The sequence below is a fragment of the Phyllobates terribilis genome, unplaced genomic scaffold (assembly GCF_046119375.1).
Source record: "Phyllobates terribilis strain yellow unplaced genomic scaffold, ASM4611937v1 Scaffold_3420__1_contigs__length_79276, whole genome shotgun sequence".
In the NCBI taxonomy this organism is placed as follows: Eukaryota; Metazoa; Chordata; class Amphibia; order Anura; family Dendrobatidae; genus Phyllobates; species Phyllobates terribilis.
The window spans coordinates 30,974-48,364 of record NW_027366173.1 but is presented as its reverse complement, the minus strand read 5'-3'; the positions used below and the strand labels follow the sequence as shown (position 1 = coordinate 48,364).

Sequence of the window (17,391 nt, the reverse complement as noted above, 5' to 3'; positions counted from 1 at the left end):
GGGATGGACTCTTTGGCTCTGCTTTTCTTCTCCTCATTGGATTTTTCATGTTCAAAGTTGCAGAAGCCAGATTACAAGCTCATTTTGGTTCAACTTCAGCAACTGTGCATTGCATTGCCATGTAATGTGATGCAATGCTATCTTTCTAGCTCTCCCTTTCTACTTCCTTTTGGATAAACAGACATATTAGGCAAGCATTTTGGAGCTTTCACCTAAATAACTACAGGTGGTGAGATAAGCTGCACAATATAATTGACCTTTCAGTATATTGTTGCACACACACCATCTATTTAGCAAATGCCCTTGTTATCAACAGCAGCCTTTTAAACTCACCCGAGCTAACAGGTATGTGCGCTGGTTACACTGCTGCGCTTAAAATTTCTTTTTTGGTTTGCTACAATGCCTTTTCTGAAACGTTGTCTCCTTCTGCTGGAACACTGACTTCTTTCATTTAATGCCTGCAGACTATAAAAGAGAACCCAACCCAAAAAGTTTGGTTGATTAGTCTGTGGCATTCTGTTAAACTGTTGCTTATGGCGGTCTCTGTGAGCTTCTCAGCGACATTCAGCCAGCCAGGTATCCTGCCTGCAGTAGATGGAATGTGGCAATGGAACGCTGGCTGCGCGTGTCATAATAGGCTCTGAGCCTTTATATACCTGTGCACAGCAGCAGCCACCTTCAGTCTGCTGCTGGACAGCCAGCAGCAGCAGCAGCAGCAGGAGAGGTATGTAATCAGGAGCCCTCCTGCTAAGGGTAGACAGCTGCTCGTTCCACCCCACCCCCCGCCTTAATTGGTTCTCCTCCCTTCCAACGGTGTTGAGGCGGGTGGGAACAGCAGGGGGTGAAGGTGCTGTGTTTAAAGAGGTGGAGTTATGCAGATCTAAAACGCGTGGATTGCAGCAGCAGCAAGCCGAAAAGTGCAGGCATGTAAGGGATCTAGAGGTTGACAACATGTCTTCTTAACGGGAGTCCAGGAGCTCATCTCCACAAATGGACTTTTTAGGATCCTTGGGTGGCTCCGTAGTTTGAAACCAATTCTGGTTATCGCTTCTCGGCCTTTTGGCTAAGATCAAGTGTAGTATCTGTTCTTATCAGTTTAATATCTGATACGTCCCCTATCTGGGGACCATATATTAAATGGATTTTTAGAACAGGGAGATGGAAAAAGAGCTTGCTCTGTCCACTCCACGCATTGACCTGGTATTGCAGTATCTCCAGGACCGGTGCACCCCTTCTTTAATGCAGTTTCTAAAATCAGAAAGAATTGAATTCAATGTTTTTTGTTCATTTTGCTTGTTTGTCGGATTTTGGGATGGACTCTTTGGCTCTGCTTTTCTTCTCCTCATTGGATTTTTCATGTTCAAAGTTGCAGAAGCCAGATTACAAGCTCATTTTGGTTCAACTTCAGCAACTGTGCATTGCATTGCCATGTAATGTGATGCAATGCTATCTTTCTAGCTCTCCCTTTCTACTTCCTTTTGGATAAACAGACATATTAGGCAAGCATTTTGGAGCTTTCACCTAAATAACTACAGGTGGTGAGATAAGCTGCACAATATAATTGACCTTTCAGTATATTGTTGCACACACACCATCTATTTAGCAAATGCCCTTGTTATCAACAGCAGCCTTTTAAACTCACCCGAGCTAACAGGTATGTGCGCTGGTTACACTGCTGCGCTTAAAATTTCTTTTTTGGTTTGCTACAATGCCTTTTCTGAAACGTTGTCTCCTTCTGCTGGAACACTGACTTCTTTCATTTAATGCCTGCAGACTATAAAAGAGAACCCAACCCAAAAAGTTTGGTTGATTAGTCTGTGGCATTCTGTTAAACTGTTGCTTATGGCGGTCTCTGTGAGCTTCTCAGCGACATTCAGCCAGCCAGGTATCCTGCCTGCAGTAGATGGAATGTGGCAATGGAACGCTGGCTGCGCGTGTCATAATAGGCTCTGAGCCTTTATATACCTGTGCACAGCAGCAGCCACCTTCAGTCTGCTGCTGGACAGCCAGCAGCAGCAGCAGCAGCAGGAGAGGTATGTAATCAGGAGCCCTCCTGCTAAGGGTAGACAGCTGCTCGTTCCACCCCACCCCCCGCCTTAATTGGTTCTCCTCCCTTCCAACGGTGTTGAGGCGGGTGGGAACAGCAGGGGGTGAAGGTGCTGTGTTTAAAGAGGTGGAGTTATGCAGATCTAAAACGCGTGGATTGCAGCAGCAGCAAGCCGAAAAGTGCAGGCATGTAAGGGATCTAGAGGTTGACAACATGTCTTCTTAACGGGAGTCCAGGAGCTCATCTCCACAAATGGACTTTTTAGGATCCTTGGGTGGCTCCGTAGTTTGAAACCAATTCTGGTTATCGCTTCTCGGCCTTTTGGCTAAGATCAAGTGTAGTATCTGTTCTTATCAGTTTAATATCTGATACGTCCCCTATCTGGGGACCATATATTAAATGGATTTTTAGAACAGGGAGATGGAAAAAGAGCTTGCTCTGTCCACTCCACGCATTGACCTGGTATTGCAGTATCTCCAGGACCGGTGCACCCCTTCTTTAATGCAGTTTCTAAAATCAGAAAGAATTGAATTCAATGTTTTTTGTTCATTTTGCTTGTTTGTCGGATTTTGGGATGGACTCTTTGGCTCTGCTTTTCTTCTCCTCATTGGATTTTTCATGTTCAAAGTTGCAGAAGCCAGATTACAAGCTCATTTTGGTTCAACTTCAGCAACTGTGCATTGCATTGCCATGTAATGTGATGCAATGCTATCTTTCTAGCTCTCCCTTTCTACTTCCTTTTGGATAAACAGACATATTAGGCAAGCATTTTGGAGCTTTCACCTAAATAACTACAGGTGGTGAGATAAGCTGCACAATATAATTGACCTTTCAGTATATTGTTGCACACACACCATCTATTTAGCAAATGCCCTTGTTATCAACAGCAGCCTTTTAAACTCACCCGAGCTAACAGGTATGTGCGCTGGTTACACTGCTGCGCTTAAAATTTCTTTTTTGGTTTGCTACAATGCCTTTTCTGAAACGTTGTCTCCTTCTGCTGGAACACTGACTTCTTTCATTTAATGCCTGCAGACTATAAAAGAGAACCCAACCCAAAAAGTTTGGTTGATTAGTCTGTGGCATTCTGTTAAACTGTTGCTTATGGCGGTCTCTGTGAGCTTCTCAGCGACATTCAGCCAGCCAGGTATCCTGCCTGCAGTAGATGGAATGTGGCAATGGAACGCTGGCTGCGCGTGTCATAATAGGCTCTGAGCCTTTATATACCTGTGCACAGCAGCAGCCACCTTCAGTCTGCTGCTGGACAGCCAGCAGCAGCAGCAGCAGCAGGAGAGGTATGTAATCAGGAGCCCTCCTGCTAAGGGTAGACAGCTGCTCGTTCCACCCCACCCCCCGCCTTAATTGGTTCTCCTCCCTTCCAACGGTGTTGAGGCGGGTGGGAACAGCAGGGGGTGAAGGTGCTGTGTTTAAAGAGGTGGAGTTATGCAGATCTAAAACGCGTGGATTGCAGCAGCAGCAAGCCGAAAAGTGCAGGCATGTAAGGGATCTAGAGGTTGACAACATGTCTTCTTAACGGGAGTCCAGGAGCTCTCTCCACAAATGGACTTTTTAGGATCCTTGGGTGGCTCCGTAGTTTGAAACCAATTCTGGTTATCGCTTCTCGGCCTTTTGGCTAAGATCAAGTGTAGTATCTGTTCTTATCAGTTTAATATCTGATACGTCCCCTATCTGGGGACCATATATTAAATGGATTTTTAGAACAGGGAGATGGAAAAAGAGCTTGCTCTGTCCACTCCACGCATTGACCTGGTATTGCAGTATCTCCAGGACCGGTGCACCCCTTCTTTAATGCAGTTTCTAAAATCAGAAAGAATTGAATTCAATGTTTTTTGTTCATTTTGCTTGTTTGTCGGATTTTGGGATGGACTCTTTGGCTCTGCTTTTCTTCTCCTCATTGGATTTTTCATGTTCAAAGTTGCAGAAGCCAGATTACAAGCTCATTTTGGTTCAACTTCAGCAACTGTGCATTGCATTGCCATGTAATGTGATGCAATGCTATCTTTCTAGCTCTCCCTTTCTACTTCCTTTTGGATAAACAGACATATTAGGCAAGCATTTTGGAGCTTTCACCTAAATAACTACAGGTGGTGAGATAAGCTGCACAATATAATTGACCTTTCAGTATATTGTTGCACACACACCATCTATTTAGCAAATGCCCTTGTTATCAACAGCAGCCTTTTAAACTCACCCGAGCTAACAGGTATGTGCGCTGGTTACACTGCTGCGCTTAAAATTTCTTTTTTGGTTTGCTACAATGCCTTTTCTGAAACGTTGTCTCCTTCTGCTGGAACACTGACTTCTTTCATTTAATGCCTGCAGACTATAAAAGAGAACCCAACCCAAAAAGTTTGGTTGATTAGTCTGTGGCATTCTGTTAAACTGTTGCTTATGGCGGTCTCTGTGAGCTTCTCAGCGACATTCAGCCAGCCAGGTATCCTGCCTGCAGTAGATGGAATGTGGCAATGGAACGCTGGCTGCGCGTGTCATAATAGGCTCTGAGCCTTTATATACCTGTGCACAGCAGCAGCCACCTTCAGTCTGCTGCTGGACAGCCAGCAGCAGCAGCAGCAGCAGGAGAGGTATGTAATCAGGAGCCCTCCTGCTAAGGGTAGACAGCTGCTCGTTCCACCCCACCCCCCGCCTTAATTGGTTCTCCTCCCTTCCAACGGTGTTGAGGCGGGTGGGAACAGCAGGGGGTGAAGGTGCTGTGTTTAAAGAGGTGGAGTTATGCAGATCTAAAACGCGTGGATTGCAGCAGCAGCAAGCCGAAAAGTGCAGGCATGTAAGGGATCTAGAGGTTGACAACATGTCTTCTTAACGGGAGTCCAGGAGCTCATCTCCACAAATGGACTTTTTAGGATCCTTGGGTGGCTCCGTAGTTTGAAACCAATTCTGGTTATCGCTTCTCGGCCTTTTGGCTAAGATCAAGTGTAGTATCTGTTCTTATCAGTTTAATATCTGATACGTCCCCTATCTGGGGACCATATATTAAATGGATTTTTAGAACAGGGAGATGGAAAAAGAGCTTGCTCTGTCCACTCCACGCATTGACCTGGTATTGCAGTATCTCCAGGACCGGTGCACCCCTTCTTTAATGCAGTTTCTAAAATCAGAAAGAATTGAATTCAATGTTTTTTGTTCATTTTGCTTGTTTGTCGGATTTTGGGATGGACTCTTTGGCTCTGCTTTTCTTCTCCTCATTGGATTTTTCATGTTCAAAGTTGCAGAAGCCAGATTACAAGCTCATTTTGGTTCAACTTCAGCAACTGTGCATTGCATTGCCATGTAATGTGATGCAATGCTATCTTTCTAGCTCTCCCTTTCTACTTCCTTTTGGATAAACAGACATATTAGGCAAGCATTTTGGAGCTTTCACCTAAATAACTACAGGTGGTGAGATAAGCTGCACAATATAATTGACCTTTCAGTATATTGTTGCACACACACCATCTATTTAGCAAATGCCCTTGTTATCAACAGCAGCCTTTTAAACTCACCCGAGCTAACAGGTATGTGCGCTGGTTACACTGCTGCGCTTAAAATTTCTTTTTTGGTTTGCTACAATGCCTTTTCTGAAACGTTGTCTTGCCTGCAGACTATAAAAGAGAACCCAACCCAAAAAGTTTGGTTGATTAGTCTGTGGCATTCTGTTAAACTGTTGCTTATGGCGGTCTCTGTGAGCTTCTCAGCGACATTCAGCCAGCCAGGTATCCTGCCTGCAGTAGATGGAATGTGGCAATGGAACGCTGGCTGCGCGTGTCATAATAGGCTCTGAGCCTTTATATACCTGTGCACAGCAGCAGCCACCTTCAGTCTGCTGCTGGACAGCCAGCAGCAGCAGCAGCAGCAGGAGAGGTATGTAATCAGGAGCCCTCCTGCTAAGGGTAGACAGCTGCTCGTTCCACCCCACCCCCCGCCTTAATTGGTTCTCCTCCCTTCCAACGGTGTTGAGGCGGGTGGGAAAAGCAGGGGGTGAAGGTGCTGTGTTTAAAGAGGTGGAGTTATGCAGATCTAAAACGCGTGGATTGCAGCAGCAGCAAGCCGAAAAGTGCAGGCATGTAAGGGATCTAGAGGTTGACAACATGTCTTCTTAACGGGAGTCCAGGAGCTCATCTCCACAAATGGACTTTTTAGGATCCTTGGGTGGCTCCGTAGTTTGAAACCAATTCTGGTTATCGCTTCTCGGCCTTTTGGCTAAGATCAAGTGTAGTATCTGTTCTTATCAGTTTAATATCTGATACGTCCCCTATCTGGGGACCATATATTAAATGGATTTTTAGAACAGGGAGATGGAAAAAGAGCTTGCTCTGTCCACTCCACGCATTGACCTGGTATTGCAGTATCTCCAGGACCGGTGCACCCCTTCTTTAATGCAGTTTCTAAAATCAGAAAGAATTGAATTCAATGTTTTTTGTTCATTTTGCTTGTTTGTCGGATTTTGGGATGGACTCTTTGGCTCTGCTTTTCTTCTCCTCATTGGATTTTTCATGTTCAAAGTTGCAGAAGCCAGATTACAAGCTCATTTTGGTTCAACTTCAGCAACTGTGCATTGCATTGCCATGTAATGTGTAACATACCTGGCGGCGTCCTTGCATGGTGGTCTATCTCCCATTGTGCAAGAGAGCGCACTTGATCTCCTGTCCAGAATGTCTCTCTGGCTTCCCTCCATGCTGTCTGTTTGTGTCTGTCTCTGCTGCTTAAGGGCGGCGCCCGATCACTTCCTGCTTTTTGTACCTGCTGTGGGTCACACCCCTTGTGCGTCCTCAGCCTATTGCTGTCTGACACTTGGTATATAGCTCAGCAGCTCCCTTCTATCCCTGCCTGTGCATAAGTGTTTCTTTCAGTGTGTGCTTGCACTCTGAAGGTGCCAGGTCCTGTCTTTGTTTCCCTGTCCGCCTTTCCTGGAGGCTGTATTTCCAGGCCTGTCTGAACTAAGTCCTGTATGTCTCCTGCCTTGCGGTGTCAGCTCCCGTGTCTGAACTGTGTCCTGTATGTCTCCTGCTTTGCGGTATTAGTTCCCGTGTCTGAACTAAGTCCTGTATGTCTCCTGCCTTGCGGTGTCAGCTCCCGTGTCTGAACTGTGTCCTGTATGTCTCCTGCTTTACGGTATTAGTTCCCGTGTCTGAACTAAGTCCTGTATGTCTCCTGCTTTACGGTATTAGTTCCCGTTTCTGAACTAAGTCCTGTATGTCTCCTGCTTTACGGTATTAGTTCCCGTGTCTGAACTAAGTCCTGTATGTCTCCTGCTTTACGGTATTAGTTCCCGTGTCTGAACTAAGTCCTGTATGTCTCCTGCTTTACGGTATTAGTTCCCGTGTCTGAACTAAGTCCTGTATTTCTCCTGCCTTGCGGTGTCAGCTCCCGTGTCTGAACTGTGTCCTGTATGTCTCCTGCTTTACGGTATTAGTTCCCGAGTCTGAACTGAGTCCTTTCTGTGTTCTCTAGTCTGTCCTGTCTGTACACGCTCCTTGCCTGTTCGTTCCGCCTCTCTGGGGGCCGTATTCCCAGACCCGCTCCTGTATTCTGCTGCAGTGTCGGTCTCCTCCGTACACTCAGTTCCAGTCTGAACTCTCTCCTATCCTCTACCTGTTTTGCCTCTTTGCCCGTTCCCTTCCTTTTTCTGCAGAGTCTGAACTCGTACCTAACTCCTGCCTGTTGTCTCTGTACTCCCGTTTGTGAGTTTGTGGTCCACTCGCTACTTCACTGTAAGTACCCTGTGGGTGTCTGGCTCTGCCTTTTCCTTCCTGTCTGTTCAGTGTGAACAGAGCCCTGTCCTCCCTGCTCAGTCTTCTGCACTCTAGTTGTGCTTGCCTGTACCCCTCTGCCTGTATTGTTCCTGAATCCCGGTGTGTACTGGGTCCTATCCCGCCTGTGTTCCTACTTGCTAGTGCCTCCCTGTCTGCACTCTATCCGTGCTTACCTTTACCCGCCTGCCTGCCCGCCTGCCTGCATACCCGCCTGCCTGCATACCCGCCTGCCTGCATATCCGCCGGCCTGCATCCCAGTCTGTGTGCCAGTCTACCAGTCTGTTCCTGTATTCCCCTGTGTGGGTCAACAGCCGTGTCCGGGGTCTGTCCTGGAGTAGCACCTGGTCCCTCTGCTCGGTTCCTCCTTGGTGCTCTGGCGTCGTATGCCGTCGTGCGACCCTGGTCGGATCGGGCAGATACTTAGTTACGCCTCTCCAGGCATACACTCTCCGGCACGGTCCAGTGGAATCACTACCAATCACACGCACACGCCGCTTAGCCCGGGCGTGTGCATAACATAATGTGATGCAATGCTATCTTTCTAGCTCTCCCTTTCTACTTCCTTTTGGATAAACAGACATATTAGGCAAGCATTTTGGAGCTTTCACCTAAATAACTACAGGTGGTGAGATAAGCTGCACAATATAATTGACCTTTCAGTATATTGTTGCACACACACCATCTATTTAGCAAATGCCCTTGTTATCAACAGCAGCCTTTTAAACTCACCCGAGCTAACAGGTATGTGCGCTGGTTACACTGCTGCGCTTAAAATTTCTTTTTTGGTTTGCTACAATGCCTTTTCTGAAACGTTGTCTCCTTCTGCTGGAACACTGACTTCTTTCATTTAATGCCTGCAGACTATAAAAGAGAACCCAACCCAAAAAGTTTGGTTGATTAGTCTGTGGCATTCTGTTAAACTGTTGCTTATGGCGGTCTCTGTGAGCTTCTCAGCGACATTCAGCCAGCCAGGTATCCTGCCTGCAGTAGATGGAATGTGGCAATGGAACGCTGGCTGCGCGTGTCATAATAGGCTCTGAGCCTTTATATACCTGTGCACAGCAGCAGCCACCTTCAGTCTGCTGCTGGACAGCCAGCAGCAGCAGCAGCAGGAGAGGTATGTAATCAGGAGCCCTCCTGCTAAGGGTAGACAGCTGCTCGTTCCACCCCACCCCCCGCCTTAATTGGTTCTCCTCCCTTCCAACGGTGTTGAGGCGGGTGGGAACAGCAGGGGGTGAAGGTGCTGTGTTTAAAGAGGTGGAGTTATGCAGATCTAAAACGCGTGGATTGCAGCAGCAGCAAGCCGAAAAGTGCAGGCATGTAAGGGATCTAGAGGTTGACAACATGTCTTCTTAACGGGAGTCCAGGAGCTCATCTCCACAAATGGACTTTTTAGGATCCTTGGGTGGCTCCGTAGTTTGAAACCAATTCTGGTTATCGCTTCTCGGCCTTTTGGCTAAGATCAAGTGTAGTATCTGTTCTTATCAGTTTAATATCTGATACGTCCCCTATCTGGGGACCATATATTAAATGGATTTTTAGAACAGGGAGATGGAAAAAGAGCTTGCTCTGTCCACTCCACGCATTGACCTGGTATTGCAGTATCTCCAGGACCGGTGCACCCCTTCTTTAATGCAGTTTCTAAAATCAGAAAGAATTGAATTCAATGTTTTTTGTTCATTTTGCTTGTTTGTCGGATTTTGGGATGGACTCTTTGGCTCTGCTTTTCTTCTCCTCATTGGATTTTTCATGTTCAAAGTTGCAGAAGCCAGATTACAAGCTCATTTTGGTTCAACTTCAGCAACTGTGCATTGCATTGCCATGTAATGTGATGCAATGCTATCTTTCTAGCTCTCCCTTTCTACTTCCTTTTGGATAAACAGACATATTAGGCAAGCATTTTGGAGCTTTCACCTAAATAACTACAGGTGGTGAGATAAGCTGCACAATATAATTGACCTTTCAGTATATTGTTGCACACACACCATCTATTTAGCAAATGCCCTTGTTATCAACAGCAGCCTTTTAAACTCACCCGAGCTAACAGGTATGTGCGCTGGTTACACTGCTGCGCTTAAAATTTCTTTTTTGGTTTGCTACAATGCCTTTTCTGAAACGTTGTCTCCTTCTGCTGGAACACTGACTTCTTTCATTTAATGCCTGCAGACTATAAAAGAGAGCCCAACCCAAAAAGTTTGGTTGATTAGTCTGTGGCATTCTGTTAAACTGTTGCTTATGGCGGTCTCTGTGAGCTTCTCAGCGACATTCAGCCAGCCAGGTATCCTGCCTGCAGTAGATGGAATGTGGCAATGGAACGCTGGCTGCGCGTGTCATAATAGGCTCTGAGCCTTTATATACCTGTGCACAGCAGCAGCCACCTTCAGTCTGCTGCTGGACAGCCAGCAGCAGCAGCAGCAGGAGAGGTATGTAATCAGGAGCCCTCCTGCTAAGGGTAGACAGCTGCTCGTTCCACCCCACCCCCCGCCTTAATTGGTTCTCCTCCCTTCCAACGGTGTTGAGGCGGGTGGGAACAGCAGGGGGTGAAGGTGCTGTGTTTAAAGAGGTGGAGTTATGCAGATCTAAAACGCGTGGATTGCAGCAGCAGCAAGCCGAAAAGTGCAGGCATGTAAGGGATCTAGAGGTTGACAACATGTCTTCTTAACGGGAGTCCAGGAGCTCATCTCCACAAATGGACTTTTTAGGATCCTTGGGTGGCTCCGTAGTTTGAAACCAATTCTGGTTATCGCTTCTCGGCCTTTTGGCTAAGATCAAGTGTAGTATCTGTTCTTATCAGTTTAATATCTGATACGTCCCCTATCTGGGGACCATATATTAAATGGATTTTTAGAACAGGGAGATGGAAAAAGAGCTTGCTCTGTCCACTCCACGCATTGACCTGGTATTGCAGTATCTCCAGGACCGGTGCACCCCTTCTTTAATGCAGTTTCTAAAATCAGAAAGAATTGAATTCAATGTTTTTTGTTCATTTTGCTTGTTTGTCGGATTTTGGGATGGACTCTTTGGCTCTGCTTTTCTTCTCCTCATTGGATTTTTCATGTTCAAAGTTGCAGAAGCCAGATTACAAGCTCATTTTGGTTCAACTTCAGCAACTGTGCATTGCATTGCCATGTAATGTGATGCAATGCTATCTTTCTAGCTCTCCCTTTCTACTTCCTTTTGGATAAACAGACATATTAGGCAAGCATTTTGGAGCTTTCACCTAAATAACTACAGGTGGTGAGATAAGCTGCACAATATAATTGACCTTTCAGTATATTGTTGCACACACACCATCTATTTAGCAAATGCCCTTGTTATCAACAGCAGCCTTTTAAACTCACCCGAGCTAACAGGTATGTGCGCTGGTTACACTGCTGCGCTTAAAATTTCTTTTTTGGTTTGCTACAATGCCTTTTCTGAAACGTTGTCTCCTTCTGCTGGAACACTGACTTCTTTCATTTAATGCCTGCAGACTATAAAAGAGAACCCAACCCAAAAAGTTTGGTTGATTAGTCTGTGGCATTCTGTTAAACTGTTGCTTATGGCGGTCTCTGTGAGCTTCTCAGCGACATTCAGCCAGCCAGGTATCCTGCCTGCAGTAGATGGAATGTGGCAATGGAACGCTGGCTGCGCGTGTCATAATAGGCTCTGAGCCTTTATATACCTGTGCACAGCAGCAGCCACCTTCAGTCTGCTGCTGGACAGCCAGCAGCAGCAGCAGCAGCAGGAGAGGTATGTAATCAGGAGCCCTCCTGCTAAGGGTAGACAGCTGCTCGTTCCACCCCACCCCCCGCCTTAATTGGTTCTCCTCCCTTCCAACGGTGTTGAGGCGGGTGGGAACAGCAGGGGGTGAAGGTGCTGTGTTTAAAGAGGTGGAGTTATGCAGATCTAAAACGCGTGGATTGCAGCAGCAGCAAGCCGAAAAGTGCAGGCATGTAAGGGATCTAGAGGTTGACAACATGTCTTCTTAACGGGAGTCCAGGAGCTCATCTCCACAAATGGACTTTTTAGGATCCTTGGGTGGCTCCGTAGTTTGAAACCAATTCTGGTTATCGCTTCTCGGCCTTTTGGCTAAGATCAAGTGTAGTATCTGTTCTTATCAGTTTAATATCTGATACGTCCCCTATCTGGGGACCATATATTAAATGGATTTTTAGAACAGGGAGATGGAAAAAGAGCTTGCTCTGTCCACTCCACGCATTGACCTGGTATTGCAGTATCTCCAGGACCGGTGCACCCCTTCTTTAATGCAGTTTCTAAAATCAGAAAGAATTGAATTCAATGTTTTTTGTTCATTTTGCTTGTTTGTCGGATTTTGGGATGGACTCTTTGGCTCTGCTTTTCTTCTCCTCATTGGATTTTTCATGTTCAAAGTTGCAGAAGCCAGATTACAAGCTCATTTTGGTTCAACTTCAGCAACTGTGCATTGCATTGCCATGTAATGTGATGCAATGCTATCTTTCTAGCTCTCCCTTTCTACTTCCTTTTGGATAAACAGACATATTAGGCAAGCATTTTGGAGCTTTCACCTAAATAACTACAGGTGGTGAGATAAGCTGCACAATATAATTGACCTTTCAGTATATTGTTGCACACACACCATCTATTTAGCAAATGCCCTTGTTATCAACAGCAGCCTTTTAAACTCACCCGAGCTAACAGGTATGTGCGCTGGTTACACTGCTGCGCTTAAAATTTCTTTTTTGGTTTGCTACAATGCCTTTTCTGAAACGTTGTCTCCTTCTGCTGGAACACTGACTTCTTTCATTTAATGCCTGCAGACTATAAAAGAGAACCCAACCCAAAAAGTTTGGTTGATTAGTCTGTGGCATTCTGTTAAACTGTTGCTTATGGCGGTCTCTGTGAGCTTCTCAGCGACATTCAGCCAGCCAGGTATCCTGCCTGCAGTAGATGGAATGTGGCAATGGAACGCTGGCTGCGCGTGTCATAATAGGCTCTGAGCCTTTATATACCTGTGCACAGCAGCAGCCACCTTCAGTCTGCTGCTGGACAGCCAGCAGCAGCAGCAGCAGCAGGAGAGGTATGTAATCAGGAGCCCTCCTGCTAAGGGTAGACAGCTGCTCGTTCCACCCCACCCCCCGCCTTAATTGGTTCTCCTCCCTTCCAACGGTGTTGAGGCGGGTGGGAACAGCAGGGGGTGAAGGTGCTGTGTTTAAAGAGGTGGAGTTATGCAGATCTAAAACACGTGGATTGCAGCAGCAGCAAGCCGAAAAGTGCAGGCATGTAAGGGATCTAGAGGTTGACAACATGTCTTCTTAACGGGAGTCCAGGAGCTCATCTCCACAAATGGACTTTTTAGGATCCTTGGGTGGCTCCGTAGTTTGAAACCAATTCTGGTTATCGCTTCTCGGCCTTTTGGCTAAGATCAAGTGTAGTATCTGTTCTTATCAGTTTAATATCTGATACGTCCCCTATCTGGGGACCATATATTAAATGGATTTTTAGAACAGGGAGATGGAAAAAGAGCTTGCTCTGTCCACTCCACGCATTGACCTGGTATTGCAGTATCTCCAGGACCGGTGCACCCCTTCTTTAATGCAGTTTCTAAAATCAGAAAGAATTGAATTCAATGTTTTTTGTTCATTTTGCTTGTTTGTCGGATTTTGGGATGGACTCTTTGGCTCTGCTTTTCTTCTCCTCATTGGATTTTTCATGTTCAAAGTTGCAGAAGCCAGATTACAAGCTCATTTTGGTTCAACTTCAGCAACTGTGCATTGCATTGCCATGTAATGTGATGCAATGCTATCTTTCTAGCTCTCCCTTTCTACTTCCTTTTGGATAAACAGACATATTAGGCAAGCATTTTGGAGCTTTCACCTAAATAACTACAGGTGGTGAGATAAGCTGCACAATATAATTGACCTTTCAGTATATTGTTGCACACACACCATCTATTTAGCAAATGCCCTTGTTATCAACAGCAGCCTTTTAAACTCACCCGAGCTAACAGGTATGTGCGCTGGTTACACTGCTGCGCTTAAAATTTCTTTTTTGGTTTGCTACAATGCCTTTTCTGAAACGTTGTCTCCTTCTGCTGGAACACTGACTTCTTTCATTTAATGCCTGCAGACTATAAAAGAGAACCCAACCCAAAAAGTTTGGTTGATTAGTCTGTGGCATTCTGTTAAACTGTTGCTTATGGCGGTCTCTGTGAGCTTCTCAGCGACATTCAGCCAGCCAGGTATCCTGCCTGCAGTAGATGGAATGTGGCAATGGAACGCTGGCTGCGCGTGTCATAATAGGCTCTGAGCCTTTATATACCTGTGCACAGCAGCAGCCACCTTCAGTCTGCTGCTGGACAGCCAGCAGCAGCAGCAGCAGCAGGAGAGGTATGTAATCAGGAGCCCTCCTGCTAAGGGTAGACAGCTGCTCGTTCCACCCCACCCCCCGCCTTAATTGGTTCTCCTCCCTTCCAACGGTGTTGAGGCGGGTGGGAACAGCAGGGGGTGAAGGTGCTGTGTTTAAAGAGGTGGAGTTATGCAGATCTAAAACGCGTGGATTGCAGCAGCAGCAAGCCGAAAAGTGCAGGCATGTAAGGGATCTAGAGGTTGACAACATGTCTTCTTAACGGGAGTCCAGGAGCTCATCTCCACAAATGGACTTTTTAGGATCCTTGGGTGGCTCCGTAGTTTGAAACCAATTCTGGTTATCGCTTCTCGGCCTTTTGGCTAAGATCAAGTGTAGTATCTGTTCTTATCAGTTTAATATCTGATACGTCCCCTATCTGGGGACCATATATTAAATGGATTTTTAGAACAGGGAGATGGAAAAAGAGCTTGCTCTGTCCACTCCACGCATTGACCTGGTATTGCAGTATCTCCAGGACCGGTGCACCCCTTCTTTAATGCAGTTTCTAAAATCAGAAAGAATTGAATTCAATGTTTTTTGTTCATTTTGCTTGTTTGTCGGATTTTGGGATGGACTCTTTGGCTCTGCTTTTCTTCTCCTCATTGGATTTTTCATGTTCAAAGTTGCAGAAGCCAGATTACAAGCTCATTTTGGTTCAACTTCAGCAACTGTGCATTGCATTGCCATGTAATGTGATGCAATGCTATCTTTCTAGCTCTCCCTTTCTACTTCCTTTTGGATAAACAGACATATTAGGCAAGCATTTTGGAGCTTTCACCTAAATAACTACAGGTGGTGAGATAAGCTGCACAATATAATTGACCTTTCAGTATATTGTTGCACACACACCATCTATTTAGCAAATGCCCTTGTTATCAACAGCAGCCTTTTAAACTCACCCGAGCTAACAGGTATGTGCGCTGGTTACACTGCTGCGCTTAAAATTTCTTTTTTGGTTTGCTACAATGCCTTTTCTGAAACGTTGTCTCCTTCTGCTGGAACACTGACTTCTTTCATTTAATGCCTGCAGACTATAAAAGAGAACCCAACCCAAAAAGTTTGGTTGATTAGTCTGTGGCATTCTGTTAAACTGTTGCTTATGGCGGTCTCTGTGAGCTTCTCAGCGACATTCAGCCAGCCAGGTATCCTGCCTGCAGTAGATGGAATGTGGCAATGGAACGCTGGCTGCGCGTGTCATAATAGGCTCTGAGCCTTTATATACCTGTGCACAGCAGCAGCCACCTTCAGTCTGCTGCTGGACAGCCAGCAGCAGCAGCAGCAGCAGGAGAGGTATGTAATCAGGAGCCCTCCTGCTAAGGGTAGACAGCTGCTCGTTCCACCCCACCCCCCGCCTTAATTGGTTCTCCTCCCTTCCAACGGTGTTGAGGCGGGTGGGAACAGCAGGGGGTGAAGGTGCTGTGTTTAAAGAGGTGGAGTTATGCAGATCTAAAACGCGTGGATTGCAGCAGCAGCAAGCCGAAAAGTGCAGGCATGTAAGGGATCTAGAGGTTGACAACATGTCTTCTTAACGGGAGTCCAGGAGCTCATCTCCACAAATGGACTTTTTAGGATCCTTGGGTGGCTCCGTAGTTTGAAACCAATTCTGGTTATCGCTTCTCGGCCTTTTGGCTAAGATCAAGTGTAGTATCTGTTCTTATCAGTTTAATATCTGATACGTCCCCTATCTGGGGACCATATATTAAATGGATTTTTAGAACAGGGAGATGGAAAAAGAGCTTGCTCTGTCCACTCCACGCATTGACCTGGTATTGCAGTATCTCCAGGACCGGTGCACCCCTTCTTTAATGCAGTTTCTAAAATCAGAAAGAATTGAATTCAATGTTTTTTGTTCATTTTGCTTGTTTGTCGGATTTTGGGATGGACTCTTTGGCTCTGCTTTTCTTCTCCTCATTGGATTTTTCATGTTCAAAGTTGCAGAAGCCAGATTACAAGCTCATTTTGGTTCAACTTCAGCAACTGTGCATTGCATTGCCATGTAATGTGATGCAATGCTATCTTTCTAGCTCTCCCTTTCTACTTCCTTTTGGATAAACAGACATATTAGGCAAGCATTTTGGAGCTTTCACCTAAATAACTACAGGTGGTGAGATAAGCTGCACAATATAATTGACCTTTCAGTATATTGTTGCACACACACCATCTATTTAGCAAATGCCCTTGTTATCAACAGCAGCCTTTTAAACTCACCCGAGCTAACAGGTATGTGCGCTGGTTACACTGCTGCGCTTAAAATTTCTTTTTTGGTTTGCTACAATGCCTTTTCTGAAACGTTGTCTCCTTCTGCTGGAACACTGACTTCTTTCATTTAATGCCTGCAGACTATAAAAGAGAACCCAACCCAAAAAGTTTGGTTGATTAGTCTGTGGCATTCTGTTAAACTGTTGCTTATGGCGGTCTCTGTGAGCTTCTCAGCGACATTCAGCCAGCCAGGTATCCTGCCTGCAGTAGATGGAATGTGGCAATGGAACGCTGGCTGCGCGTGTCATAATAGGCTCTGAGCCTTTATATACCTGTGCACAGCAGCAGCCACCTTCAGTCTGCTGCTGGACAGCCAGCAGCAGCAGCAGCAGGAGAGGTATGTAATCAGGAGCCCTCCTGCTAAGGGTAGACAGCTGCTCGTTCCACCCCACCCCCCGCCTTAATTGGTTCTCCTCCCTTCCAACGGTGTTGAGGCGGGTGGGAACAGCAGGGGGTGAAGGTGCTGTGTTTAAAGAGGTGGAGTTATGCAGATCTAAAACGCGTGGATTGCAGCAGCAGCAAGCCGAAAAGTGCAGGCATGTAAGGGATCTAGAGGTTGACAACATGTCTTCTTAACGGGAGTCCAGGAGCTCATCTCCACAAATGGACTTTTTAGGATCCTTGGGTGGCTCCGTAGTTTGAAACCAATTCTGGTTATCGCTTCTCGGCCTTTTGGCTAAGATCAAGTGTAGTATCTGTTCTTATCAGTTTAATATCTGATACGTCCCCTATCTGGGGACCAAATATTAAATGGATTTTTAGAACAGGGAGATGGAAAAAGAGCTTGCTCTGTCCACTCCACGCATTGACCTGGTATTGCAGTATCTCCAGGACCGGTGCACCCCTTCTTTAATGCAGTTTCTAAAATCAGAAAGAATTGAATTCAATGTTTTTTGTTCATTTTGCTTGTTTGTCGGATTTTGGGATGGACTCTTTGGCTCTGCT

At 46.0% G+C, this 17,391-nt stretch overlaps 12 non-coding genes across 12 annotated transcripts; all 12 read left to right on the top strand.

Annotated features, from left to right (window-relative positions):
• Nucleotides 1-1,043: 1,043 nt before the first annotated feature.
• LOC141247918 (U2 spliceosomal RNA) lies at nt 1,044-1,234 on the top strand. The gene has a single exon (XR_012311224.1). It is a non-coding gene; the product is annotated as a U2 spliceosomal RNA (small nuclear RNA).
• A 1,118-nt stretch (nt 1,235-2,352) lies between these two features.
• Nucleotides 2,353-2,543, top strand: LOC141247917 (U2 spliceosomal RNA). The gene has a single exon (XR_012311223.1). It is a non-coding gene; the product is annotated as a U2 spliceosomal RNA (small nuclear RNA).
• A 1,117-nt stretch (nt 2,544-3,660) lies between these two features.
• LOC141247916 (U2 spliceosomal RNA) lies at nt 3,661-3,851 on the top strand. Its single transcript, XR_012311222.1, has one exon. It is a non-coding gene; the product is annotated as a U2 spliceosomal RNA (small nuclear RNA).
• A 1,118-nt stretch (nt 3,852-4,969) lies between these two features.
• On the top strand, nt 4,970-5,160 carry LOC141247915 (U2 spliceosomal RNA). Its single transcript, XR_012311221.1, has one exon. It is a non-coding gene; the product is annotated as a U2 spliceosomal RNA (small nuclear RNA).
• A 1,085-nt stretch (nt 5,161-6,245) lies between these two features.
• On the top strand, nt 6,246-6,436 carry LOC141247914 (U2 spliceosomal RNA). Its single transcript, XR_012311220.1, has one exon. It is a non-coding gene; the product is annotated as a U2 spliceosomal RNA (small nuclear RNA).
• A 2,818-nt stretch (nt 6,437-9,254) lies between these two features.
• Nucleotides 9,255-9,445, top strand: LOC141247913 (U2 spliceosomal RNA). The gene has a single exon (XR_012311219.1). It is a non-coding gene; the product is annotated as a U2 spliceosomal RNA (small nuclear RNA).
• Nucleotides 9,446-10,560: 1,115 nt separating this feature from the next.
• Nucleotides 10,561-10,751, top strand: LOC141247912 (U2 spliceosomal RNA). Its single transcript, XR_012311218.1, has one exon. It is a non-coding gene; the product is annotated as a U2 spliceosomal RNA (small nuclear RNA).
• A 1,118-nt stretch (nt 10,752-11,869) lies between these two features.
• On the top strand, nt 11,870-12,060 carry LOC141247910 (U2 spliceosomal RNA). Its single transcript, XR_012311216.1, has one exon. It is a non-coding gene; the product is annotated as a U2 spliceosomal RNA (small nuclear RNA).
• Nucleotides 12,061-13,178: 1,118 nt separating this feature from the next.
• LOC141247909 (U2 spliceosomal RNA) lies at nt 13,179-13,369 on the top strand. Its single transcript, XR_012311215.1, has one exon. It is a non-coding gene; the product is annotated as a U2 spliceosomal RNA (small nuclear RNA).
• Nucleotides 13,370-14,487: 1,118 nt separating this feature from the next.
• Nucleotides 14,488-14,678, top strand: LOC141247908 (U2 spliceosomal RNA). Its single transcript, XR_012311214.1, has one exon. It is a non-coding gene; the product is annotated as a U2 spliceosomal RNA (small nuclear RNA).
• Nucleotides 14,679-15,796: 1,118 nt separating this feature from the next.
• On the top strand, nt 15,797-15,987 carry LOC141247906 (U2 spliceosomal RNA). The gene has a single exon (XR_012311213.1). It is a non-coding gene; the product is annotated as a U2 spliceosomal RNA (small nuclear RNA).
• Nucleotides 15,988-17,102: 1,115 nt separating this feature from the next.
• On the top strand, nt 17,103-17,293 carry LOC141247880 (U2 spliceosomal RNA). Its single transcript, XR_012311188.1, has one exon. It is a non-coding gene; the product is annotated as a U2 spliceosomal RNA (small nuclear RNA).
• The last annotated feature ends 98 nt before the right edge of the window (nt 17,294-17,391 follow it).